Consider the following 8,418-nt stretch of genomic DNA (forward strand, 5'->3'; position numbering starts at 1 on the left):
ATACAGAAAACTGGAAAATCTGGAGCAAATGGACAATTTTCTAGATGCCAGGTAGCAACGTTAAATCAGGATCAAATAAACTATCTCAACACCCCATAAATCCTAAAGAAATAGAAGCAGTTACTAAAGCTCTCCCAACCAAAAAGAACCCAGTTCCAGATGGGTTCAGGGCAGAATTTTATTAAACATTCATAGAAGACTTCATACAAATATTGTGCAAACTAGTGTACAAAATAGAAATGGAGCACTACCAAATGCTTCTATGATGCCACAATTACTCTTATACCTAAACCACACAAAGATCTAACAAAGAAAGAGAACTTCAGACCAATTTCCTTTATGAATATTGACGCAAAAATACTCAATAAAATTCTTGTGAACCGAATCTAAAAAACAATCATCCATCATGATCAGGAATGCAGAGATGTTTTCATATACAGAAAACCATCAATGTTATCCAACATGTAAACAAACTCAAAGAAAAGGACACATGATCATTTCATTAGATGCTGAGAAATCATTTGACAAAATTCAACAACCCTTCAGTGTAGGGAGCATCTCGGTAAAACATAAATGGTGCCGACATCCAGTCTCGTCTGGTAGTAAACGATTTATTGCGCATGCGCAGGCTTGTCCCCTTGCCAGGGCGGCTGTAGGATAATGAGGTGATCCGGCGCCCTCCTGTGGTGATCAACAGTATTGCACATGAGCGTGTTTTGCACCTGGTGTCAGTTTGATGGGATGGTAATATGCTAATGAGGAATTCATGCTCCGCCTATCCCTGAAGGAAAAGTAGCAGGGGTGATAGTAGGGTGATTCCTGCTCCGCCAATCCCTGAAGGACAATTAGCATAGCCACAGCCTGTTGTATATATAAGGCGAGCGCTTTTGCCACTCGAGGTCCCTGTATCAGCAAAGAGGTGGTCCTGCCAGAAAGGCTGTGGAGAAGAATCCGACCGTGTGGTGTCTTCCTTGCCAGACGAGGTGGGCGTGAAACTTCAGAATAAAAGTTGTGGAAAGATCAGTAATTGAAGGCTCATATCAAAACATAGTGTAAGAAATATGCAGCAAACCTCTAGCTAACATCAAACTAAATGGAGAGAAACTTGAAGCAATCCCACTAAAATCAGGCACTAGACAAGGCTGCCCAACTCTCTCCCTACTTATTCAAAACAGGACTCCATGTGATAGCCAGAGAAACCAGAGAGCAAAAGGGGGTTAAAGGGATACAAATTGGAAGGGAAGATATGAAAATATCACTATTTGCAGATGATATGATAGTATATATGTGATCCCAAAAGTTCCACCAGAGAACTTCTTAACCTCATAAACAACATCAGCAAAGTGTCAGGGTATAAAATTAACTCAAACATACCAGGGGCTTCCCTCTCCTCAATGGATAAACAGGCTAAGAAAGAAAATAATGAAATCACACACTTCACAATAGTCCCAAATAATATAAAATATCTTGGTGTGAGATTAACCAAGCAGGTGAATGATTTGTATGACAAGAAGATCGAGTCTCTGAAGAAAGAAATTGAGGAAGATCTCAGAAGATAGAAAGAGCTTCCATGCTCATGGATTGACAGGATTAATATACTAAAGATGACCATTTTGCCAAAAGCAATCTACACATTCAATGCAATCTCCATCAAAATTCCTACTCACTTCTTTAATAGAGATAGAAAGAGCAATTTGCAAATTCATTTGGAATAAGAAAAAACCAGGATAGCTAAAAGTATCTTCAACAATAAAAGAACTTCAGGGGGAATCATCACCCATGAACTCAAGCAGAATTACAGAGCAATAGTGATAAAAACTGCATGGTATTCATACAGAGACAGATGGATAGACCAGTGGAATAGAATTGAAGACCCCGAAATGAACCCACACACCTATCATTTGACATTTGGCAAAAGACATAAAACCATCCAAATGAAGAAACATAGCATTTTCCAAAAATAGTGCAGGTTCAACAGGAAGTCAGCATCTAGTTGAATCCAAATTATCCCATTTTTATGACCATGTACAAAGCTTAAGTACAAGTGAATCAAAGACCTACACATCAAACCTGATGCACTCAAACTAATAGAAGAAAAGGTGGGGAAGAGTCTTGAACACATGGGCACTGGAGAAAATTTCCTGAAAAAAACGCACATGACTTATGCTCTAAGATCAAGAATTGACAAATAGGACCTCATAAATCAGCAACGTTCTGTAAGGCAAAAGACACTGTCATTAGGGCAAAACTGCAACCAACAGATTGGGAAAACATTTTTACTAATCCTTTATCTGATAGTGGGTAATATCCAGGATATACAAAGAACTTAGGAAGTTAGACTCTAGAAAGCAAAAATACAATATTAAAAATTGGGTACAGTGAGTTACAAAACATTCTCAGCTGAAGGTTATCAAATGGCCAAAAAACACCTAAATAAATGTTCAACATCCTTAGTCATCAGGGAAATTCAAATCAAAGTAAAGGGGTCTCAATCCAAGTGGGTAGACAGAATCCTGGATGCTTTTTCCTGGGTCCCTCTGTAATAGTGGACACACTCTTGATGGTTACTGATGTATCAATGAATCCAGGCAGTTTTCTTTTACATCCTCAAAGATGAGGATTATAAAAAGAGTTCTGCTAGTCAAAAGCAGGGGCTGAAGCAATCCCTGGCGATCTTTCCCTTACCTAATGGCTTCTTGCCCCCACAAGGCCAACAGTAGATGTCTGAGTGCCTCTCAAGCTGCATCTTCCCAATCTACATTCTTCCTCTGTCCTGTTTCTTTCACAAAGAGCACACACGCTAACCCTGAACCCATCTTGTCTTCAGTCAGCACTAACAACCTATTACTCTCTGCCAGCTTCGCTTTCCCATATGACCTGGTTGCTCACAATTCTGAGGCATGTTCATGCTCGTATGGACAAACAGAATGTCACCATTTGGCTAGTCTATAATGACACAGATTCTGTATGATTCTGCTTCAGAAGCCTGTAAATCCAAGATGAAGAGACCATCGACAGAGGAAGGAGTTCTTGTGGGATGTTGTCACCACAGAAAGGATCCAATAGGCTAGGAAGACAAGAGAGGGAGCCAAACTCCCTTTCATAATTTAACCTTTTTCCACAATAGCATCATTAATGGATCTTTATTTGTAGGTCGCATCCCTCTTGACCTAATCAATTCTTCACAACTACATTCCCACTGGGCATTAATCGTCAGAAAATTACTTTTGGGAAAACACATTCAAACAAGAGAAGAGGGTGAATATTTGGATATCTATAGTGGGGGTGGGCATTATTCTTCCCACGTCGTGTACCCTTAAGAACCCTAACTACCTCCTTCCCCACAGTAGCCTCAATGAATGACGTGGATTCTGGGTGATTGATGAGGTAGAGACACCAAAGCTCACTACCATATCCTGTCACCAGTATCAAGCTCAAAACAGCAAGAGCCACATGTGGGAAGGAAAATATGAATAAACTTTACGGTATCTCTAAACTATAAACCCACAATTTAATCAAAACATTGTTTTAGACTCAGTTCTTTTATATCGATGTGCTTCAAATGTACAAGTCAGTGGGCTTCCTTGTGAGTCCTTGTACAGGTTTATACTGTACATTAGCCATCTTCATCCTCACAAATCACCTCCATTTCCACCTGCACACACACACACACACACACACACACAAACACACACACACACACACACTGCTGCTCCCCTTCCTCTTCCTATATGCCCCCTTTCACTTAATATCCCTTATTAAAATCTAAATTTCGCAATCGTCTGTTTGAGTCTGGCTTGTTTCACTTAACATATTGTAATTTACACTCCCATCCGTTTTTCTGAGAACAAAACCCTTTCCTCTTACACATAGATGAAAATCACATCAATGTATTTCACATTTTTTAAGCCATTCATCCAGTGATCAACAGCTAAGGTTATTCCAATGACTTGACTATTGCACACAGTGCGGCAATCAGAATGGATGTGCAGGGTCCTGGTTAGTTTTTATTATCAGTTTGACTAAACCTGGGAAGAAGGAGCCTCAGCTGAAGAATTGCCTCCATCAGATTGGCCTTTGGCCACATCTGTAAGGAATTATTTTTTCCTTGATGGTTGATGTGGAAGGGTCTAGCCCACTATGGGGAGTGTCATCCCCTATGAAGGTGGCCCTGGGTTGTAGGAGAAGGAGAGAAAGCTGAGTAGGTCATGGATAGCAATCCAGTACCCAGCATTTCTAAGTTGTCTCTGCTTCCTTTCCTGCCTCTAGAGTCCTGCCTGAGTTCCTGCCCCAACGTTGCTCAGTAACAGACAGGAAACTAGAAGATAGAGTGAGAAAAACTCTTTCCTCCTCAAGTTGACGGCTATGACAAAATTGTTCTTCATGTTGCCTACTTGTTCTTCCCTTTTTTAAAAGTTGTCTCTGTTTATTGTTCTTAGAAAGATGATATTACGTGTTTTCTTAGGGGCTCTCTGTCTCTCTCTGTGTCTCTCTCTGTCTCTGCTTCTGTCTCTCTCTCTCTGTATTTGTGTGTTTGTGTGTATATATGTGTATGTTTGTGTGTCTGTTTGTGTGTGCGTGTGTGTGTGTTTGTGTGTGTATGTATGTGTGTGTTTGTATGCTTTGGTATGTATGAGTGTTTCTGTGTGTTTGTGCGTATGTGTGTGTGTGTGTGTGTGTATGTACGTGTGTGTTTGTGTGTTTGGGTTGTATGAGTGTTTCTGTGTGTGTGTGTGTGTGTGTGTGTGCGTGTGTTTGCTTTCCAGGCTTAAAAAAATCCCCAACGCTGTATATCTCAGCATGTGCCTAGAGAAGGAAGATGAAGGGGAGAAAAGGGGGAAAAATCATGTCCTTTGAGTTAACCCCACATTGAGGTCAGCCACATAGTGGACCAAAGTCACATAATGGCAGAGGAGTGATAAGAGCAGAGAGAGAGTAAAACTCAAAGTGTGAAGGAAAATATGGTTAAAACTAAGATAGAAGGGAGAAAAAGAAGATGGTGCACTTAGAAAAGTGGTCAGATTTTAAAAAGCTGCCATAAGTTCTTAAGCTCTAAGTACATATAAAAATTATAATGTTAATGTGGAAGGGAATTACTGGGAAGAGGGAAAGGAGGGTCAGAGTGTGGTGGGGACAGGGGAGGGTTCTGAAAAGAATCCTTTTGAGGATCTGAAGAACTATGTGACACAAACAATTAAAGTGTCCTGTAATTTACAGGTATATTCCACACTTACCTGCATCCAGTATTCTGTCTACCCATATTTCAAAAACAAAATTACCTCATCTATTTCATCCTTTTTTGCTGCGTTTAATCTAATAAATTCCTTATAACCAGAAGTGCTGGTAAATTTTAAAGACATTTAAAATATGACTGGTCCATATCGGGTTTGTCATCAGTTTACCCGACTTTGGAAGCAGGTCCAGGAGCTAATTTTTCCTCGCTCTTTGCAAAGAATCCATAATTCATGATTGCCATTGACTTCAATACAAGGTATTTAATCCTTACAAATAACAGCTTTGTTTGAATAAAAGTGGCCCTCCTCTAATTGTGGGTTTTGATAAAGCTAATTTTGGGGTGCTATCCAGTGGGCTGCCTCGGAGAGAGAGCCTAGCAATATTTCTGATACGGAGAATGGCTTAAAGCTAACCAAAGGAAAGATAGGCGCTCGGAAAATAACCACCAAGGATGTTGGTGACTCAGAAACCAAAGACTTTTTCAGAAAAAAAAAATGCATGAAAAGAGCTACTTGGGCAGACTGTGACTCGAGTCATCAGAATATTTGGGTGTGGACTTTATTTTGGGTCTCCAGGAGGCTACATGAGAAGCTAAAACCTAGATGCTGGAATTTTCTAAGCGTTACTAGGGAAGGAACTGGGCTGAGGGCGCTTCATGACGTAAGCAGAGCCTGGATGATGTCACAGAGCACTGGGCGGAGGTTGCGCATCTCTTCCACTTGGAGGCGCTAGACTCCCTTGAAGGTGGGTTCACTATCTTCGCGGCGGGGTGTGAAAGCCAGTTCAGCTCCTGAACCCCACAATTGTTCAACAGGCTTTTCATGCCTGACCGGTTTCCAAAGACAGAATCTGGACGACGAGGACATTTTCTCTCGGTAAATACGTTTATGAAGATAACGGGGACCCTTGTAGCCCAGAAAGCTAAAAGTTTTCCCTCGTACAGCGAGTAACCGTATGTTCTGATGTCTTCCACGTTTGAGAGCTTGGGGGATGGTCTAGGCTAGTCAGTCTAAGAGTTTATTATCCTTTGCTAACAATATCTAATTCATAATCCTACTAAAATGCCAAAGATCCTCTCTGTGCCTTTGCATTTTAGGAGATAATATTTCTTTTTGATGTTGTTGTTGTTGTTGTTGTTGTTGTTTTTTCAGAGCTGAGGACCAAACCCAGGGCCTTGTGCTTGCTAGGCAACTGTTCTACCACTGAGTTAAATCCCAACCCCCGGATATTATTTCTAAATGGCTGTTGTTGCCTACACAAAAGACTCTTGTTGCGGTCGAAGATGCAACAGCTTCGCGGAATAAACCTGGGCCTGGGTCAGATTGCACAGTACAGAAAGCCAGTGGACTGGTGTGCTGTGTCTCTGGGCAGACACTTGTGGATGTTGCCACATAGCTCATAGTTAGAGGGTAGAAGAGGGGTGTGGCCATCCTCCTGGCTCCTTGGCTATCCTTTATCTGTTCTGCTTGCTTAAAGTGGGGACAGGGATACTTAATACCACACTGACCTAGCCATTCAAGGAGAGGTTCCTCAGCAGAGCCAAAGTGCCTCGGGCTGAAGAAATGTGTCTGAATACCTTATTCTGAGCTGTAGAGAACCATTTTTTTTAAATTTTCCTTTGAACTTTAGATTTTGATTTTTGAGAGAGGCTTTTTCTGTGCGTAGATTTGGCTACCCTTGAACTAACTCTGTAGACCAGCCTGGCCTTGATCTCACAGAGGTCTGCCTCCCTCTGCCTCTTGAGTGCTGGAATTAAAGGTGTGCTCCACCATTGCCCAGCCCTCCTACGAACTTCTGATTACGACAGAATAAGATTCAGATGCTCAACCCTGTCTACCATTGCCTTCCTCACCTGCTCCAAAGTTCTCTTAGACAAGAGCCGTGGTCCAGCGCCCTACCCACCCCACCCCCATTGTTCTTGCAGGGACTCGTATGACAGAGGGAACAGCATTGTGTCTGGTTTAAGCAGGCGAGCTCTTCAAACCCAGTCCATGGGCAAGTATGAAGCCTGAACACAGAACGATAGTCACAAGACAGTGGACCAGGAGTGCCGTGGCCTACCACACTAGGTCTACAGCCAAGAAGAAGAGGATGTCTCTGAGGAGGATGAGCACACCATCCTTCCAGAAGCGGAGGAGGAGGAGGCCTTCTCCCCATGCCCTGGGGACATTGTGGGCTGCAGAATTTCTCACGGATGGAAGGAAGGTGATGAGCCGTCACCCAATGGAAGGCCATCACTGTAGATCAACTGCCAACAAATCCCTCTCTCTATCTGGTCAAGTATGACAGAATTGACTGTTTCTACGGCCTGGCACATCACAGCAATGAGAGGATTTTAAAGCTTAAGATCTTGCCTCACAAAGTAGTATTTCCTCAAGTGAAAGACGCCCATCTCGAAAGTTCCATGGTTTGCCGAGCTGTGGAGCATAAATTTGAGGGCAAACATGGCTCTAAGGACAACTGGAGGGGGGTGGTCCTAGCCCAGGTGCCGATCATGAAGGACTGGTTTTACATCACCTACGAGAAAGATCCATCCTATACATCTACCAGACCCTGGATGATTAAACAGAAGGTAACCTCCATATCATTCCAGAGACTCCTCCAGCAGCGGTGAAGTCAGACGTTGACAGCGACATTTTAACAGGTCAATGTGTGCAGTTCACCAGAAGCGACCGGTCCAAAAAGATCGGCAAAGTCATTTACCAATTTCCAGCCAAGCCTTCCGTGTACTTCATCAAGTTTGATGGTGACGTCCACATCTACTTCTATGATCTGGTGGAAAAGATCCGTTAAGGTGAAATTCACAAAGTGAGGGGGACATAGATGGGGAATTTATAGGATTGGGGGGGAAATGGTTGTTTTTCTGTGTTTCAGATACCCAAGGGCCTTTGACAACTCCAGTATCTTTTTCAGTGGAATTTGTTTTTCCTCTAAAAATTAAAATGTGCGATGTGATGTGTTGTGTGTAAACACTTTGGTGGAGGAGATGGGCTGTGGTGGATGGAACATGGAGAGGATGATCTCGGGAGACGGGATAGGGGTAATGCCAAGTGTGTGGTCACACATGCAAACACCAGGGCTTGGTATGGGAACAGGAGGATGACCGGGGCTTGATGACAGTGAGCATCACCTCAGGTTCAGCAGGGGACCATGTCACAAGGAAATACAGTAGGTAGTGAAGGA

General features: G+C 42.5%; 1 pseudogene; it reads left to right on the forward strand.

Moving 5' to 3' along the window:
* The first annotated feature begins 5,890 nt into the window (after nt 1-5,890).
* LOC148002438 (Y-linked testis-specific protein 1-like) lies at nt 5,891-8,028 on the forward strand (annotated as a pseudogene).
* Nucleotides 8,029-8,418: the final 390 nt, after the last annotated feature.

This window comes from Rattus norvegicus, chromosome 11 (assembly GCF_021556685.1).
Source record: "Rattus norvegicus strain SHRSP/BbbUtx chromosome 11, alternate assembly SHRSP_T2T, whole genome shotgun sequence".
In the NCBI taxonomy this organism is placed as follows: domain Eukaryota; kingdom Metazoa; phylum Chordata; class Mammalia; order Rodentia; family Muridae; genus Rattus; species Rattus norvegicus.